General features: G+C 37.1%; 1 protein-coding gene across 1 annotated transcript in view; it reads right to left on the bottom strand.

The window, feature by feature from the left end:
* Positions 1 to 19,846, bottom strand: part of GABBR2 (gamma-aminobutyric acid type B receptor subunit 2) — a 457,024-nt gene that overhangs the window by 176,103 nt on the left and 261,075 nt on the right. The window lies entirely within an intron of this gene.

Below are 19,846 nucleotides of genomic sequence, written 5' to 3'. Positions count from 1 at the left end.
TTCTGCTCATGTTCCTACCCTGAAAATATTGAATCCTTTCACAGCTTTGACACATGACCACCTCACCCCTTCAACATACCAAAACCACTTTGCAAGACTGGGATATCTGACAAGAGAGAGATCAGAGAGCAGGCTGACACAGGTACAGCTGTAGGACACACAGCTCAGTGGCCAGGTCAGGCAACCATGCTGAGCCTGGTGAACAGCAGCAAAGGTGGTGGGAGGCACAGAGAAAGGATGGGAGGGCACAGACACAACCTTGTCATGCTTTATTGCCAAAGGTTGCAGCAGGCAATGCTGGAGAGATGAGTGCCCTGAGAGACAGCTGTGTTTATCCTTAATGCCTACATATCTCCAAAAGAAATATTACATACAGACCCTTTCACCTACTTGTTAAGTCCCTCATGTAATATCTAAATTTCTTAAAACAAAACAACTATTTTACCCTTTACCATTTACCAAAACAACCATTCTCTACCATTCTGAAGCTTTTCAGAAGAGTTGCAAAGAGAAAGCTACAGGTATCATTCAGCCGGGTCCAGTTCAAAAGCGGCAATTCATCAACACAACATCAATAACTGCTCAGATTGGGACTTTTGTTTATAAAACTGTACTTCTGAACTTCCTGATTTTGCATATGAAAATGAAGTAATGAACAAACAGAATATATACACTCATACTGCATTTTTGATAATGTATAATTTTATTCTTTTTTTTAGCTTGGGACATGATGTTCTCAGATTGTTTTTATTTCCTGCAGTGGGTCTTTCCATATCTTAGGAGATTTTTACAGGACATGCTGAAAAACCTCTGTGGATGAAAGATAATTGCATTCAAATGAAAACAAATGCTAAATGTATCATGATCTAGCTTGTGCATTGTGTGCTTCCTTCAATAGCTGATACTGGTTTTGTGAAAACCTACTCACTGACTTCAGTAAGAGAAATTGGGTAAATCTGTTCTAAAGAGGTCCAATTTCCTGCTCTTCCTTTCTTAATAAAAACCTCCTTTACACCCCATACAAACCTTTTGTTGAGCTTAAACATAAAATTACCTGCTCTCTGATACCCAGTAATATGCTTCTAAATCATCTAATTCCCATCCACTTGAAAATAAAAATTATTCTATACCTTGACCTAGCCTAGAGTGTAATTTAACAATCAAGAAAGCACTATACACATAATTTGAAGTGGTGAAAAACCATCTGAATTTCTCTGCTTCTTACAGGAGACATTTTCTTAGAGGAACTGTGTATGACTAATTTAGTTCTACATCAGAAAGAAAACAGGCCTCTTGAAAATAAAGTTGAACAGAATTATCACAATAAATTTGTGTAAGAGCATGCCAGATAAGAGAATATTTTTCTAAAATTATATTACTATAGATTTATAGAAATCATAAATAAAAGAAAGTTTTTAAAGCCAGTTTAAAAAAAAAACTATCTCCAAATTAAATTATGATTTTTGGTGGATTTAATTTTTGGTGGAAACAAAGAAAGAATGAAATCAACTTATAGGTTTAAATACTGCATAAACAATTTTTTCTTACTACAAATAAATTTATCTTGCAATTTCATTTGATTGCCAAGCAAAACTAACAAATGCAAAATATAAATTCTGAAATATTTACTTTCCCAGAGGTTAAACAGGATTACTACATATAGCAAAATTCAGTAAGTGTTACTAAATATTTCTTAAAAAGAAAAATTTAAAATGATATCATCAAACAGCATTTGGGTTTTGGTTCTTTCTGGTTGGTTGGTTGGTTGGTTGGTTGGTTGGTTGGTTGATTTCTCTAGAGATGTGGTTGTTAAAATATTCTCTATTGGTAACAAATGCATTAAGAGGGAGAGACACAGCAATCTCCGTTGAGGTGACCAGGTACCAAACTGGCTTTCTGCAGGGAACAGGCAAAGTGGACACAGTCAGCCACAGCAATTAGTGAGGTGCCTCAGGGAGCCCACAAAGTGTCTAAAACCCAGGTACAGCACTAGCAATTTCTGTGCTTGTAAAATTCACTCCAAAACTACCCATTAGCCTGAGGTGACACATTCCACAGGACTGCTGAAGACAAAAGGCACCACACACAAGAAAGTCACAGCTTTTCACAGGATGTTGGGTCACCAACTCAGCTACCTTGGTTCAGCCATCATAAATACACAAATTATCAGACCATTATCTATTTTAAAAACTAATTTGCTCAATTTTTGGAAGCAAATTGTTATTCCTAACTGGCCTTAAAGTCAACCTAACAGGAGAAAAATTTGGATTAATATTTCCATTCACATTTCACCATACAGAGGATAAGAGGTACAATGGAGCCTGGTGTTGAAAACCTCACTGAGAGCTTCCTGCTTTCTGGATGGGGTACTGTTGGCCATTCACCATGATCTGCAGTTTCTAGAAGAGAGTTTCTACAAGAAAACTTTATGCACCAAGGCAGTATAAATTAGGATGGTAAAGTCTCCTTTTTCCCCTTGTCATACTACAATAAGTCATTCATGGTGATATACCTACCAATTCTAGGAACTGGTCTTCAGATTTGCTGTGCTGTCCAAATTGTTGTGCTAGGGAGGAATCTAAAATTAATTTAATCTCAATTTGCATTACTAAAAAACACAATTTGGGCTTTTTCAGCTTTCTTAGCAAGGATTCTCATATTTTCAGATCTAATTTTGTTTGATTTATTCTTCAGCAGTACCAAATTATTTTTTTGAGAGCTAAAGCTAGTAAAAAATAAGTGTCTGAACTTGGTTATTTAAACACTATTATATGGGAAGTGATTGATGCCTTTAAACCTACAGAAAAAGCAACTGGGTAGGGCTTCATTTAACTTATTTCCATTTAACTTAAATTCCTCCTTTTTAGAGCCACTAGAGTATTCATTAGATAGAAGATTATTTGGTGGGATTCCACTGTCCAAATTTCAGTGGGTATGGTGTATATCACAGCTACCTTGTCTGGGGTTTCTGTCAAGAAGCTGAGAAGACAGGCACTTCTTATAGAGTATGATTTGTTTGATTTCCTATAGACATATGCCAAAGGATAAGATTTAGTTTCATTCTGGAACTTTCTTCATCTTTCTTTAAGGTGGTTCATGACAACTTACCCAGATGCAAATATCTGGGTAAGTTGTTTGAATTTTTCATGGATATCACACATGACACAGGTTTCATCTCCTGAGATGACCTCCTTACAAATAAAAGGTGAAGGAAAACAAACACTGAACTAATAAATTATTCCCTTCTTACACAATGATTTATCACATGCAGCAGCATAGCTTTGAAGAGAGTTGAAGGACAAATGTTTGAAAGAAAGGTTTTCATAGAGGCCACTAAAGAAAACAATACCTGCTCACAAAAAATAATCCTGCTGTCATTACACCTCTACAAATAGAGTGCAGCGCACAGACAACAAAAACTGAGATCAGCCAGACATGACTCCTGTTGCACTGATATATTTGGGCTTAAGACTTTTCTTGACATTTCCTACCATTTAACTAGTTTAAGCTAATTGTGTACCTTTTCCTGTTAATAAAGTAATTCAAAGGTCTATGACTGTTCAAATGTAAGTTAAATAATTTCCATTTCTTTCCATTTGTGTTAGCCAGGAGATTCAATGACCTAGACACCAATGTCAAAAACAAATATGGGCATAATTAACAGTGCAGATATATTCTAGATCTGACCCAATACTTTTTTGTGACAAGAAAGAGGAATTTCCCCTAGCCCCACTCAGCATCCTAGATAGTAACAGGAACATTCCTGTTACATCAAATAAGTGTTTATCTCTCAGAAGAATCTGGATGAGGGATCCAAAATCAGTTATCCCTCAGTTTAGATAAATGCCCCAGCTTCTGGACTGTCATTTTGCTCTTTCTTTGTGGTAAATTAATATTTATATATCTATACATAGCAAAAAAGAATAAGTATGTAAGACTTGGAAATTCACCTCAAATATATCTCAGGAGCAGTTCAGTACCTTCAGAATTAAGGAGGTTTTGATGTAAATTCTTTTTCTACAGCAAGTGGAGGTTGGAACTACATCTGAATTATGCACTTTTTATGTGGGTGGTCTGTCTGCTGTGTATGGGAGCATCCTGAGCAATGTTGCATTTTGTCAGAAAACAATTTGTCCTGAGGTATTAGGGCTTAGACGCAGCTTAGATGTGCCACATTTTAGTGTAAGTCTGGTGAAGATAAATGCTGGTGTAAATATGGGCATACAGGGAAATAAAGATCAAGCAAACATCTGAGGAACAGCTTGAGGATCTACATTCTTACCATTTAATTTGTAAAATAACTAAAATAGCTTTCAATTAAATCCATAATATTCAGTTATCAAAGAAAACAAATATATGTTCTTGGCAAGTAGAGTCAATTTGTAAATTTTTCAAAACCAAAAAAAAACCCCCAAAAAAACCAGTGCACAAAAAACCCCATTCAAAATGACACACAATTAACTGTTTAGACTTTAGCAAGAAATAAATTCTATGTACATCTATTTCATTTGTAGTCCTAGAAGAAGGCATTGCAGCAGGCTATCACACACCTGGTATAACTTCAGTTCTTGAAGAAATAAAGTTTTGCATTTCCTATGCCTCAAGAAAATAATTTCTATATTTTGGGTATTTAACATTGGTTCAGATTATATACTATGAGATCAAGGTAGCCTGTGGATCAATACTTTAAAAATTTAAAAGGTGCTACAGTCATAGATGAGTATTTAATCCATGTGCAAAACGAGGTCTCTTGTGTTGTCTGTCGTATTACAGGTTTGACTGTGTGAGAGGCTGAAGGCCCTGAATGCCCATCAATTTAACATTTCAGGATGGATTCAGAACTTTACTGTATCAGTCTCAGAGTTCAGTGTTACAACTACACTATCTTCATAAAGCACTGTTTAATTACAGCACATACATGGCAGTAATTCATCATACCATAAGCTAGTGCTGATTAAAAGCTGTAAGCTGGTTTTAAAACCTTGTGCACTCATTATAATCAACAGTAGGGAATGATTCCTAAAGGCCTGACCCATTTCCAATGGGATTTGACCCAATTTAGTGTGACGCAGCTTCATTTATATTTTATCTGTTGTTTGGGTTTTATCCACCTAACAGATCAGCTATTGATTTCTATGTAACAGCACAATTTATGGAACCATTCCAGATCAAAAACAAAAACAGCTATTCAATTTTGTTTGTCCTTGGGTATTCCATTGGGATTAATTATCCACCATCATCTAGCTAGTTTGTTTTGAAAGATGAAATATGTATGGCATAACTGTCCTGGCAGCTTCTTCTACTACTTGACCATTACATGGAGTAACCTGAATATTTGGCCAATACATAATCTGAATAGTCCCCTTAGTCCTTCTCTACCCTCATAATTACGGATCACAGGCAAAGTTCCCATCATTGAGAATGGCTGTTACATTGTAGTATAGGATGGAAACCTATCATGTTTATAAGCTAAGAAGCTCTCCTCCTGCTCCAGACATTTACAAGGCACCCAAATCTTTCAGTTTGGGAAATTTGTGGCAATTTCTTGAACAGCAATTAACAAATCTCAGATGAGGTCAATTCCCAGAAAACTCATACCATCTGAGAAAAGGGAATACACAGGAGGATATTCTAGTCAAAGCACAAAGGAGTTTACCATTGTGGCAGGGACTGATTGCTACTGGCCTTCTAAAGGAGTGGAACACACACATGGTGGTGACAGAGAACATTATATGATGCTTATGCCAAAACTGAGATACTAGTATATGCATATCACTATTTTTTATACAAAATTTAACCAATTGCAAAATTGCTGGCATTTTTACCACGGCAAGAATTAAACCTAGTTTTCACGGTCTAGTTTTTTAACAGTTCTCTGCTCTACAAAGATATCAACAAAGATGAATAAAAAAAAAAAAGATTGACAAAGGGAAAATTCAGAGAACCCTGAAGACTGTATTTCCTTTCTGTGCATCTTAGGCAGCTTTTCCCATTTCTGTTTTAGTCAACAAACTATTTTGAATGCTAAGTGGCACAAAATTTTACTGAACTAGAGTAACATTATGAAATATTTCAACTCTGTGTTTCCATCCCCATCCTGAGCAATGTAAAACAGGGACAGAATTTCATTTTCTTAATGTAAAGTGACTAAAAGCCACGGACTAAAGGACTCCATGACCTAATCTCTCACCCAGTTAAAATCAGGTCTGCCAGGACAGACTATTCCAGTGTTCTTATCTGGCCCTTGAACGGAGTTTACCTTGGCTGCTTGGAACTTTTTCATTGATAGAGATTTTCAACATTAGTAATTTTATTCTTCAGAATGGAGGGAAAAACTATTTGTGAGTTTTTACCTTTGATCCTGTAATTTCTGACTTTTGAGTACTTGGATTATGACATGCAAATGTAACATTTCACTCCCTTACTCCTGTCTCCCCACTTTTTGCTTGTTTTTAATTACAATGTCAGGATGAAAGGAAAGCTAAGAGGAATATATGTAGTCTTAAACAAAGCATAAATATTTCATCCTAAATTTATTCAAAATGATGAGAATGTTAATGTCACCTGGAATGAGTGCCTCTTGAATGAATGTAAATTACAGACAGTCATGAGACAATTAATTATATTGTAATGAAGATTATGATGAGCCACTTTTACACCTGTTTTTTTTAGTCTATGTATTAGTGAGCTGGTGAAAGCTCAAAGCAACAGATGCTGCAAAGGCTTAGAGATCATCTCTTGTCTCCATCCTTTGCATCTGAAGTTTGCAGTTATCTGAAGTTTAGGAGAAGCACTGCTACATCTGGGGTTCCAACAGGCATAACAGGCCTGTCCAGAGTCCACAGCTGTCATCAGCCCAAAAACTGGAGAGCACTTTACCCTCATTAACTGTTCCTGGCCATGGCTGTGCTGTTTGAGGCAAGAAGGCTGCTCAGAATGACAAAAAATCACAGAATCATTTAGGTCGGAAAACATCTCCAAGATCACGGAGTCCAACCTTTGACTGATCTCTGCCTTGTCAAACTTGACCATGGCACAAGTGACAGGTCCAGTCATTTCTTGAATTCCCCAAATCTGTCACAAAAGAGGCAGTACCCATTTCTGTAGGATCTGCTGCCCAGCACCAGGAGGTATGCAGGCAGACTGTGAAGGCCCAAAGCCACTCTCCCAGTGCATCTGTCCATGGCCCTGTGGGACAGAAAGCCCTGCCAGGGATGCTAGTTGGACAGCTTTGCATGGGCGCATCTTTAGACAGCAAAAAGAGCCTTTCCTTCCAAGCACTCTGCCCATGCAAGAGCAGCCAAGGTTTTGCTAAATGGAAGAGCTCCAGGCCAATTAATGTGAATAAATTGAACCTGACAGATCATTTAAGATAAACTTTTATTCCTTTTAGGATCTCATGCTAAGTAAATCTCTACGTTAAATTTCACAAGGCAGAGCTGAGGAACTTTGCAATGCTCCTACCTAGACTGTTATTCTCTATTTATTATTCAGTAAAAGAGAAAAAAAATTTTCATTATTTTAGCCAGTTCTCCATTGTCAATCATAACAAAGGTCTAAGGTGGGGGGGAAGCTGGGGAAAATGCCTATATGCTCAAATCTCCAGTTATGAAGCCAAGGGAGATTCATTTTTCTGGCTACTACATCTTTAAAAAGTTAGGGTTCAGCTTTGCTCTATCTGGGATGGGGCATGTCTAGGTTGTCTTGGCTGCCAGCTAGCTTTACAGAATGACGGGATATCCTGAGTTGGAAGGGACCCACATGGATCATTGAGTCCAACTCTTAAGTGAATGACCCATGTGGGGATCAAACTCACATCCTTGGGATCAACAGCACCATGCTCTGACCAACTGAGCTAATCTTCGGAAAAATCCACTTTAGGTGGCATTTTCAAAATTATTGAGTGACTTAAAAATTAAAAAGCATAACTCAGTTGTCTTTTCCCCAAATATTTTATCTTTTGTATTCCTTTCATTTAGTCTGCCTCTTCCATTCAAGTAGATAGATTATAGAGAGCTAAAAAAGTAAATTGAATTTTCATTTTAAAAAGATAATTGAAGCATGTATTAACAAGGGAAACAGAAGCAAACGTCCAGCTCAAGACCAGGCAAGGGCTGAAATATTTAGCTTACACAATAGTCCATGGCATCAGTAGGGCATTCTATATTCAAAGGACACCTATCTACATATTTATGGCTTGCGAGCCCACGGTCTTTTCCAGAAGTAATGTTTCTGTAAACCCCACTCTCTCCAGAGTCAGTTCACAATTGGAGTTATGTGCACCACTGATTTTATCTAGCACAATAAATCAGATAGACTAAAGCTACTTGAGTCTTTCAGGGATTAAAGTAGCTCTAAAGTGCTGAAAAATGAACCTGTAACACGCAGGAAATAATCTAGCATTTGGCTACAGGTTATCACTTAGGTTGTCAGCTGAATTTATCAAACCCAGATATGAGCAGTTAAAAAGCTTTTGATGATTTATAGCTTCTGTACACAACTGCAGCCTTAAATCCTACTTAACATTTTCTGGGTGTGAAAATTCACAAATTGTTTTGTTAAAAATCTGTTCTCTTCTCTGAATTCAACAAGGCCTTTGTGCATCTACTGACCTTTGGGATTCACACTTCAGAGACTTTTCAAAGTCTTTTCCTCTGGAGAGGGGAAGCACAGACTAAATACGTGAGTAAGTCCCTCATTTTATCAGGCTGTCTGCCATTTACTAGCACAGCACAACGCAACATTTGCCTGCTGTCACATCAGACTGCCACAGCCATGCTCCAAATGTCACATTAGCAGAGGCAGGTTAAAATCACTTTGTGTTACAACACTTTCTGCAATGACCTTTTGCAGGGCCAGAATGAGAGGAAAGCTTAACTCCCCTTGCTCTGTGCAGGGAGCCTCTCCTTATTTTTCTCCTAAATGTGAGAAACACTTTTCATTTTCAAAGGGGAGTTGTCAGCTTTTGTGAACATGCGACATTCCTGCAATCCACCGAGCTCTCTGTTGTTCCATCCTATAGCCTGTGAGGTACAAACAGCATTCTAAAACAGTAAAATTGGTTACCTGAGGATTCAGGTCTCTGTGTATGTCCCGATGTACTCAACTTTCCATTTTGACACAGGTCAGAGCAGTATGCAGGGCAATTTGCCCTACCAGGCCTATAAATAACTCAGCTTTAAAAATGGCCCAAGCAGGGTATGTGTATTACTAATTTGGATCCCATATCACACTTTTAATAGAAGCAAGGATCCATCATGACTATTTTATAGATGGGAATATAAGTTTCCCAGGGAAGAGCTATCCAGCCTGCAAAAGCAGAAGAACTGGAACAGACTGGAGTGGACTGCCCAGGGAGATGGAGGAGTCGCCATCCCTGGAAGTGTTCAAGAAATGACTGGACCTAGCACTTAGTGCCAGGCTCTATTTGAAAAGGTGGTGATCAGTCAGAGGTTGGGCTTCATGATCTTGGAGGTCTTTTCCAGTGTAAAAGATTCTATGAGTTTAGGGGATACATTTTCAGTGAGGTATTGCTCTTTTCCTCATCCTTCAAGCTAGTCTTTATTGGTAGATCCCAGATTATTTGCAGTGGCCAAGCCACTGACAGGGAGACTGTTCCCGTGCTTCCCATGTCATGTGGGGCTTCTGAGACCACCTAGTGAGTCAAGTCAAGTCCCAAATCTGGTAAAATAAAAGTAAATTGATAATTATACGCAAGGGATTAACCAGTAAAGACTGTACAGTCTGTCAAGGTCAAGCGTGGCCTGGAGAGCTCTGAATTGGATATGCAGAAAGCATCTTTCCTCAAGGAGGAAAAATGTGTCTATGGCATAAAGGTTAAACAAAAAGGGGAGGAAAAAAGGGAGAACACAGCAAGCTATCAAACAGCTTCGTGTCAGTAGCTGGGGATCACATAAAATAGCACTTAGATTTAAGCACAAATGACAGTTCCCTATATCTCTGCCTGACCCTGTTCCTTACACGAAGAGTATTAATTCAAAACATTTTTCATCCTGGCAGTAGTTTGAACTAAATCACTGCTAAATCATCTGTGGTGGAATCACTTTGTTGCAGGTAGATGTACTAGATCAATTTAATGAAATAATTTGCTTATGAGGAATTCATCCCTTGTCCTCTATAATCACTTAAGGAAAAAATTATACATGTGCTCCAGTTGAAAATAACAAATACCAAGATGGATGGAATTTTAAACAGACATTTTTCTCAGCAATCCACACTCATGTTCTCCCTTTGGTTTCAATTTTTGAAATAGTAACTCAAGAGTAAGAAAAGTATAACCCAGTCCTTTCATTGCAGGGGCAAGGGGACATTAGGGTCCATAGTAAGCTTTTAAAAAACATTTTGCCTAAGTCCAAAAAGTATGGGGTGTGGTTGTTGTGGGGCTTTTTGATAACAGACTCTATAAAAGAAAACTCTGAAACTCTGAAAAATGAGCTTCTTCAAAATATGAGATTACAAAGGGTCTTTAGTGACTCTTGGAATAGAGAAATAAAAAGCTATTATTTGCTGAACTGGCCTCCCCACTTCATTTCTTTCCACCAGGAAGGTGAGAAATTCGCATTGGAGCAAATCATCAAAATACACTGAAAATAAACAGAGATGTTTATCACAGATGTGTAACAGATTCAATATAGTTATATTAAATAGCATGATTCAAACCATAAAATAACACCTGTGCCATTGTAAAATACAACCAAAATTCAGACATTAAGACAAAATTCTAAAGATTTCTCCTAAATCTATTAATTACAAGTGATCATTTTCTTTTACATGTTTACAGAATCCTTTAATTTCTCAGCCAGGGTCCAGTGATGCTATGTCAAAATAGATTATTTTTTCAAAAACTAAAATATCAGCTTAGAGAAATAGGTGCCAATACAATGACAACATGATCTTCCATTATTTGAAATTAAATAAGTATTTTTAATGGCAGAAAAAAACAAAACTATTATTAGGATGAAAAAAGGGACCAGTAAATTTAAAAATTAATTTAGCCTTTCTGTACCCTTAATAAGGAGCTAATACCTTGACTTAAACTGCTTCTGTGCAAATCACAACTGCCTTTAGTTACCTACACAGTGAATAAATCAATCTTCACTCTTTAAAAAAAAAAAAAAAAAATTCCATTTTCATCTCCCTTATCTGTAATAGATCAGACTTGTTTTCTCATAACACCATGATGATATTGTCACCATCCCTGAAGTAGTTCTGTGAAGGAAATTTTTGTCAAATGTACTTTGTTATATTATTCCATTGATTCAGAGATATTTTAGACTTTACATGATTATCTTCCTATCTATAGCCTACGACTACACAAACCTTAGCATGCTAGCTTGGTGTGCTACTCAATAATTCTCTGCTTTGTCTGTTCAAATGGTAATGTCAAATAAAAAATCTATGTCCTTTCAGTGACCTAGATAAACTTCATTTTCTTCTTTGCTATTCATTCAGAATTAAAGTTATTCTATTTCACAGTTCTGCATACCTTGAGGAAATATTTGAACTACATGTTAGGGATGATGTCATTGCAGTAGACTGAATTCTCTATTAATTACACCAAATTAAATATTTTCCTGTAATATATACCAGAATTTCATGGGTTTCTTGCAAGTCTTCTGGTTCTTTTTATCCCCTTACCTTTTTTATCTTTTTATGTATTACAAATTCTTCCAAGAAAAAGCATATCTCAGAGACGTCAAGTAGAGAGATGTGCCAGCACACAGCTCTGCAGAGAGCTGCAGCTCATGGTGGCCCCATAGCCCTCAAGAAAACCTCTGTCTCTCTTCAAAAGACAGGGAGGACTGGGTGGTGACAGGGAGGGACAGCCCTGTCCATCACCTGAAATGGAACATCTGAACAAGTTAACTCTAAAAAAAGTTTAAATTACAGTGAAAGTCAGAGAGCTCTGAAAGAAAAATCGAATAATTCTTTCAGGTTCTTCTTAGACATAATTTCTTTAGTGGGTTACTAATTTCTGTTAACTTTTTGGAGCTGGATACTTCAGTCTATGTTAAAAATTATTAACTGTAAAATTATTTTCCATTTTTTTTCAACATTTTTTCTTTGCTGCTGCATTTGAAAGTTGCATTTTTTTCTCAGTAATTAAGACATGTCCTAAGACATTTTTTGCACAAGGTAATGACAGAGGCTTATCAGATCCTGTGAAACATTTTTCCTCAGAGTGCACTGAATGAACTGAAGTGGAATCCTATGGAAATCACAGCTTCTTCTGCAGTGCACATGCTTGTCCTGGTAATAATTATTTGCACAGTTCAAACCACCTCTCAAGGGATGAACCTCTCTGTACAGCACGGGCACAGAACCCCAGTGATAAACAGGTTTCTCCTGCTCCTCACATGCACCTGGGGGAAACAATGAATGCGGCTCTTCCCAGCAATCCGTCATGCCCACTGCAACTTTGGGTGGCACAGAAGTACCCAGCTAGCCTGAAATTAGTTGGCTTGAATGCTGATAGCTGCAAAGCTGTGGCCTCCCATAGCTGTGCTCCCAATGGAAAGGTTACCTACCAAACCACTGATCTTGCCCCTGGGCAGATTTCCAACTTCCAGTCTGCTCCATGTTATTGTTGACACACAGCTTGCAGCTCCGCAGTTGGCCTGTTTAAAGCCAGCTCAGGTAAAACAAAACAAAACAGAACAAAATAGAACAAAAGAAAACAAAACAGAACAAAACAAAACAAAAGGAGCTGCCATGACGACCAGCAGCTGCACATCAGTGTCCCCTTCCAGCGTGTCCTCCCTGGCCTCGCAGTTTATATCCACACAATGGAGTTTGCTCAAAATGAGGTGACTCAAGTAACTCCCCATGCTTAATTGCATTAATCAGTCTTTGTAAATAATTCCCTAAGACCTCAAACAATTTCCATACCCCTTATCTGTCCTTTCTTCAGTTTGACAAGTACACAACCCGGGAACCTGAATTTTAATGCACTTTTCTAGGTTTATAAAACAAATCAAATAAATACAAACTCCAACTCCTAATAACCAACAGATTACAAGAGAAGCACTGGCACAGGGGAAACATTGTTTCTGGTACGTATGGAATATAACAAAAACTGAACAGGAAATGTCTCAAAAAATGTGACAGTAAAAATCTGACAGCTATAAACATATTAAATATAATTTCGTGTATAGCTTCATCAATATCTAACAGAGAACTTCTACAAAGGTGAGTGAAATAGTGATAATAAAATTACAGGTGATGTTCAGTGCTAGTGAGGTACAGCATAATGTACAAGAGAAAATGAATATCAAGTATACAAATGCAGCTGTTGGTTCTAAGTAATTAAGAGCATCCAGGATGAGGCCCTGGACTTAACTGTGGCTGACTCTTTGAAAACATTTGTGCTGTGCTCACCAGTGGCCAAAGAGGCAAAAAGAGGATGAATGTGGCAAGACAGAATATTGTGAAAGAAGTTAAAATAATGCAAAGGTCATTCAGAAATATGAGTTATGAAGGTGGGCATTTCAGAGCTGTGTGTGGCTCTCATTAAGCTCTCACAAGAGAGAATATCAAGAATATAAAAAAAAGAATATCAAGAAACGTAGAGGCTTATTAGAATTATAGAGCAGTTTTTACATGATGAAGAAACCAAATGGATGACAAAGACTTGCACTTCTAAAGAGACTAATTGATAAGAGAGATCTGTAAATCATGAACAATGTGTAAAAAGTAAGACACAGTTATTCACTGCTTATCACATCACAAGAAGCAGGGTATGCCCAGTGAAATTCTAAGACAGATTTAAACATCTTGATTTAGAACAAACAGATGGAAGGCCTTTAATCATTACATGCATCATCATTTTGTGAAACTCATTGCCAGTAGATGTGTTGAAGGCCGAAAGTATAAATGGATTCATGAAAGACATGACAAATTGATAGACAATAAATCCACATGCAATGATTAAACCTTATGGTCCAAAGACACCCTCCAGCTCAAACAGGCATGGAAACATTGCCTTTTGGATCTCAGAGTGCAAACCACACACCTGTTCAGATACAGATACCCACTCATAACACAGATTTATCATCTGCTTGGGAAATCCCAGCTTCAATTCACTTTCTGTCTGAGAAGAACTTTAGTTTTTACCTCTTTGTATTTATACATACATCGGGGTAATGATTTTCATTTTTTCTCCTGCTAAATCCTTGTACAACATAGGAAAAATATCCAGACTGATAGACCAGAAGACAAAGGGTAAGTGGCCCTGACACCTATTAGCAGTTTTGGCTGAGGGATCAAAAGATTTATGTTCAAATGAATTGGATTTAAAGGAAAAAAGAAAACAACAAAACACAGAACTGATGCTGGAAGAGCAATTAAATTTCATTTTTCCTCCCTAAAAATAACCTAATCACAATTCTAGGGTTTCATGCTTACCCTATGTATCTTAGTAGAAACAACACAGAGACGTACAAGTGGTGTTAGTAGCATAACATGGACAAGTAGTTGTAAATAAAGTGCCAGAATCACATTATGGACACTGCAGAGGAGCAACAGCTCCAGAAGAAATACAGCTGGAGTTGTAGGGAACTCAAGATGTAATAAAAGTCATCTGTCTGTCTCAAGGCACAATGAATATGTCTACAGCATGTCATGTGTCTGTTTAGCTTGCTTTTCAAAACTTCCAAAGATAGCAATTTTATACATTTTGCAGAGTTTAAATATCCTTTTCATTAAGAAGTTTTTCCTAACATTGGCTCGAATTTTCACTCCTATTCAAATCTCTTAATTTTCAGTCAGATGATGAGCACAAGGACAAGAAACTGTTTTATCAGCACTGTCATGCATTTTGACCATGTTCTCTAAGCTTAGATATTTTGGTTTTTGTATTAAGGTATGATCCTAATCTTCTGTTTTCTCTGCACATTTTTCTTAAATCAGCACTGGACAGAGCAGTTAGCTATAGCCTTTTGGCACCAGGGAGATTAAAAGGATGCTATTATTTTTACATCCCAGCACAGAAATTTTCTTTTTTACCTTTTCATGTTTTTGCTTATTCATGTTCATTCATCTACTGTAATCTTTAGTCCTTTTTATGTATAACTATGGACTGGTGAATTGCTCTCCATTTTGTATTTGTCCAAAAGTTTGCTCCCAATGTAGGACCAGACATTTAAACTAAAAAAATCAGCATTCTTTTTCTCTTGGTTACTTCTTCCAATTATTAATATTTGTTTGAATCCTTGTCTAGTCCCCCTTGTACTTGGTGAGTCTCCCAGAGATCATTGTACGTTGTGATAATTATCTATTCTAGTAAATCTTCTTATCAGTAATGTCAATATTCAGTGACTCCACATTTAAGGCACACCCTTTCAGAGTTCTTTTGGGTATAATTCTCCATATTGAAATGGGACTTCAAACCAGTTTTGTAAATACTTTTATATTCATATAGATCACGGGCTAGTGGAAGGTGCATGGTATGGGGGTTGTAGCTAGATGATCTTTAGGGTCCCTTTTAACCCAAACCATTTTATGATTCTGTGAATTCATCACTGAGCTAAAAAAAAACACTGGTTACTAAGGTATGGAAAGGTGCAATAAAATTACACTACTCATATGGAGATAGAAATGGACTGGATATGGTACAGCAAGAAGTCTACAAATCACACATTCATGTGATTACAGTCAAGACTTCCCATTAGGACGTGTCAGAAGTAAACTTTCTGTTGTTTTCAGTAATTCTCCTTTTTGCTTGAAAAATTATAGATTTTTATGATATGGTGATCTTTACCAGAAGGGTCCAGCTCAGAATCCTCTGCCCACGATAAACAGTCCACAGTTTAATTTATGTCTTTATTACTCATTACATGACACTAGTAATTACTGATCATTACTAAAAAAATTGCTCAAATAACAGAATTCTGAATTTCTTTATATACATTTTTTCTAAATTAATATCTAGATATTTGAAGGTATTCCTTAATCTTAAATATCTTAATATTTATAAGGAAATTTTATGCTGACTTTTTAAGTTTTTGCAGAAGCAGTGAAATATGAATCGTCTGATTCTGGATATTTGGCACCACAATTTCCATAGATATATATATATGTTTGAATTTTCAGAGTTCTTGCTGAATATTTTCTATTCATTGGACTGCATTCCTTCAACATTATCACAGAAAAAAAATCCACAGACTGGTTCTTTGGGTTATTATATTGGACAGATGCTAAATATTAAAAAAAATATTCTAAGGCAATTAGTCTCATTATTTATATGAGGCTTTGTGGAAGCAAGAACCAACAGTAGTTAAGAGTATACTGGAATGTATTTAGAATAATAGAAGGAAACTTTTCCAGGGCTGGATTGATAGCCCTAGAGAAGAAGTTATAGATGAACTGAGGATGCAGGAAAGCAATCCTGGGTATTTGCTCACCCTCCTATTCACTGTAGAGCAGACATTTGTTTGTCCACTTTTGATTAAACTTAGAGAAGAATATCTGGGGCTCTTACTGCAGAAGTTCATTAAGGCTTTTTCTGAGAAGACCAAAGGTTTTACACTTGACAAGTCCCGCTCTCCCTCTTGCTTGGTGCACAGATCAGCTTTCAACACTAACAAATGGCACACCACATTACCTGGCTAAATGAGTTGAAACACTTGAACTACGAATTCTTTCCAGAAAGACACAGCAGGTGATCACTCACTTCCTTAAAGTTTTTTCCAATATGCAGTACCACAGACTTTCGTTCTTATCTACACAAAGCACAATTTCTGCACATTTCATTTGTATTTATTTAAAATTGTTTCACTTTCCTTTTTAAATTATTCAAACACAGATGTCTCTTAGGTTTTGTTTAATGCCTGGCAGAAATAGGAGTCTGACTGAAAGCAAGGTGCCTTCTAGGCTCCAGTCAGATTAATCAGAAAGGATCTGCCAAAGTGAAACATTTTGAAGGACAGTTCTCTTCTTGAAGACTCCCATATCAGAGCAATCTACAATCTCGCCTTTGTTACTGCCCTCCTTGCTCCCTGATACATCCACAAAAGTTGTCAGGACTCTTTTTCAGCTCTCACTAGACAAAAGGTTTTGACCATCTACTTCAACAATGCATCTGACTATGAAAAGAGTTCTTAAATTGCACCCATGGAAAAATTGCCATTCATTCAGAAGGATGTCAACTTCAAACACCAATTGGATATCTCAGCTAAACTAACACTCTGCTCTTTATTTACCAGAAAGGTAGGAGGAGAAAATGCTATTGCATGTGCTTTGTATTCTCTGTTGCATACTAAATAATTCCTGGGAGGTATTCATGATCTATACAGCAGCAAGCAGTTTGGTCACAGCTATCTCTGGCACCATCTGTTTGACCACTTGCAAAAGTAACAGACGGCACAGAAGCTGAAAAAGAGGCATGACTAGCATGAGTTTGGGAAAAATTGTATCTAGATCCAAAATTAAACCAGCTATTCAGAATTTCATCACACTGTGTCAGCTCTACTGCAGTTACCCTTGAACCCTCACAGACTGGTTTTCCCTTGCCTCTGGCAGATGTGCTTGTCTGCTTTTTCCATAGCCAAAATGTTTCCAGATAGTCTCATTAAAACAAAAGTTTCCAGCAAAGAACAGAAAATTTCGCTCCTGAGACTGCCCTGCTGATTTTTCTACCCAAGCAAATGAGGAACAGAGGTTTTGGCCAAATTCTGATACATGATTACCTATTTATCTGCTTTATTTTTCTGCATTGAATTATTTCAACTGTGACCAACTGACAACTTTAATTTAAATTGTTAAAGAAATTATAAAGCTGCGTAGATGAAAAATTGATTCTTGAAGTATGGAACACTAACACTGGATATTCCTAATTATTATGTTTGAATAATAACCTACTGATACTTTTCATATAAGCTATATTCATAATTACAACTAATCTTACAAAAGCATTTAAAAGACATCTTTGATGTGGTCTTTTTTCCTTGAAATCATCATGATTTCTATTGTTTTCTTTAAAAAAAACCCTTTAACCAATGACTTGTATATCTGTCTCATGCTTGATCACTCCTAATAGCTATAACTACAAAGGAAAACCCCATTTACCATTTTAAGCACTGGACTTAATTAACTTCTTTAGATTACTAAGAACTTTCCCAATAGTCCAAGAATTATTAAATGTTAATGAGAATGTTATAGAAAGTTTCCTAACCAATAAAGGATTCTTTTGAACAAATTAATAATGTCTACAATTATACCACAAGTATTGAATATAAAAGCTTTGAACAAAACTAATACCAATAAAAGAAGAACAGAAAAATCCTTGATAATATTTAGACTATCATTTGTAGTTAAAAAAAGGAAAGCTTTCATCTGTATTGTTATACTGTTCCTTATTTCAATTTCTCAAACATTTTTGCACATTCTCTTTAATTCCAAACTGGGTGAGAAACTAAACAAAACTTGAGATGAGCCTTAAGATGTGCTGACCAACTATTGCTTGCATGGTAGAAATCCAGCCCCTCTGTGGCATTTCTCCACAGGAGTCCTGAGGGGTTTTTTTCTGTAGGTTAATTGGAAACCTTTATCTGATGATCAAAATACTGACTATGTGCCTGAATCACTTCTGAAATTGTAATTTTGAAATTGCAAGGGATTTTAAAGGGGTGGCTCTCTCCTCTGTTTTTACTGATCTAACAATATTTCAGCTGACGATAAAACCATTGGTGTTAAATAGTATCTGATATGAAACTGAAAATACTGTAAAGAACCTCAGTTTGAATGGTTGGAGATAAAAATCAATATAAAATCAGCTATTCTGGACTTCTACTGCTCTTCTGGATTAGTTCAGATGATATATATTGCACCTCCCCATGATCTGAAATCACATCCGTAATGTGCAGAGGGAACATGCCAAACTTCCTCCTTGCTCAGGTGTTCTAGAGGGTGCATGTAGCTACCTTAGGCAAAATGCATTAGAGCTCCTCCAGACTTCTGAGGAATAAACATCTCTTGTAAAAATTTTCTCTTGATTCTTTCATGTGGCTGTAAACACCACTATTATGGAAAAAAATGGGGGCAGGAGGGAGGAAGAAGAGGAATCGGTCAATATTCATCATTAGTATTGAGCAAGAATTCCTAAATTACATTATTGTGTCTGCAAAGTTTTGGTGGGTTGAAATGCTTCCGGGAGCATGAGTTAATAGCATCACTTACTGCTGTGAAGGCAAGAGCAATTCTGAAGATTGCTTCAGTAATTCAGAAGGAGTAACAACAGAACCCCTTGAGTGCATTGCTGTTCATTAATAATAATGTCCATACATCAGACAATTTCTGTTTAAAGAACGAGCCTTTGTAACTTGGTCAGCAGGATTATGTTTAAAGAGCTCTCCTGAAAACAAAGGGAGAGCAAGCTTCTCCCTCATCCATTGTATGAAAAGAATTTGCCAGCTTACGACTACCCTCACGAGACCATCCAAATGCAATCATCTCCTGTTTTATCTCAGCCTTAGCCTGGGAAAAAAAAAAAACCCACATGAATTATGAATTGCATTCTATAAACTGCAGAAACAAGTACAACACGAATCACCATTTCTGCAGAAACCTCTCCCAGCAAGTGCCTCATCCTGGCTGCAAATGGTCCCTGACAAATCCCTGCGGCTCCATTTGCGGTCCCTGCTGCTGAGACCATTCCCTGCAGGAGCGGCTCAGGCTGAGAGGATGCAGCAGGCTTGGTGAGTTGTGCTGTGGAGCATGTTGCCTCCAAGGGATGGGGTCAGCAGTTTGTGTCCTCTGCACGCTGAGGGACTGACTCCTGAAGCAACTTTTAGCAAGCAGTTGCAGAATGTCAAAAGTGAGCCTTCAGAGA

This window comes from Melospiza georgiana, chromosome 1 (assembly GCF_028018845.1).
Source record: "Melospiza georgiana isolate bMelGeo1 chromosome 1, bMelGeo1.pri, whole genome shotgun sequence".
NCBI lineage: Eukaryota > Metazoa > Chordata > Aves > Passeriformes > Passerellidae > Melospiza > Melospiza georgiana.
The sequence above is the reverse complement of the archived record's forward strand: the minus strand, read 5'-3'. Positions and strand labels throughout refer to the sequence as shown.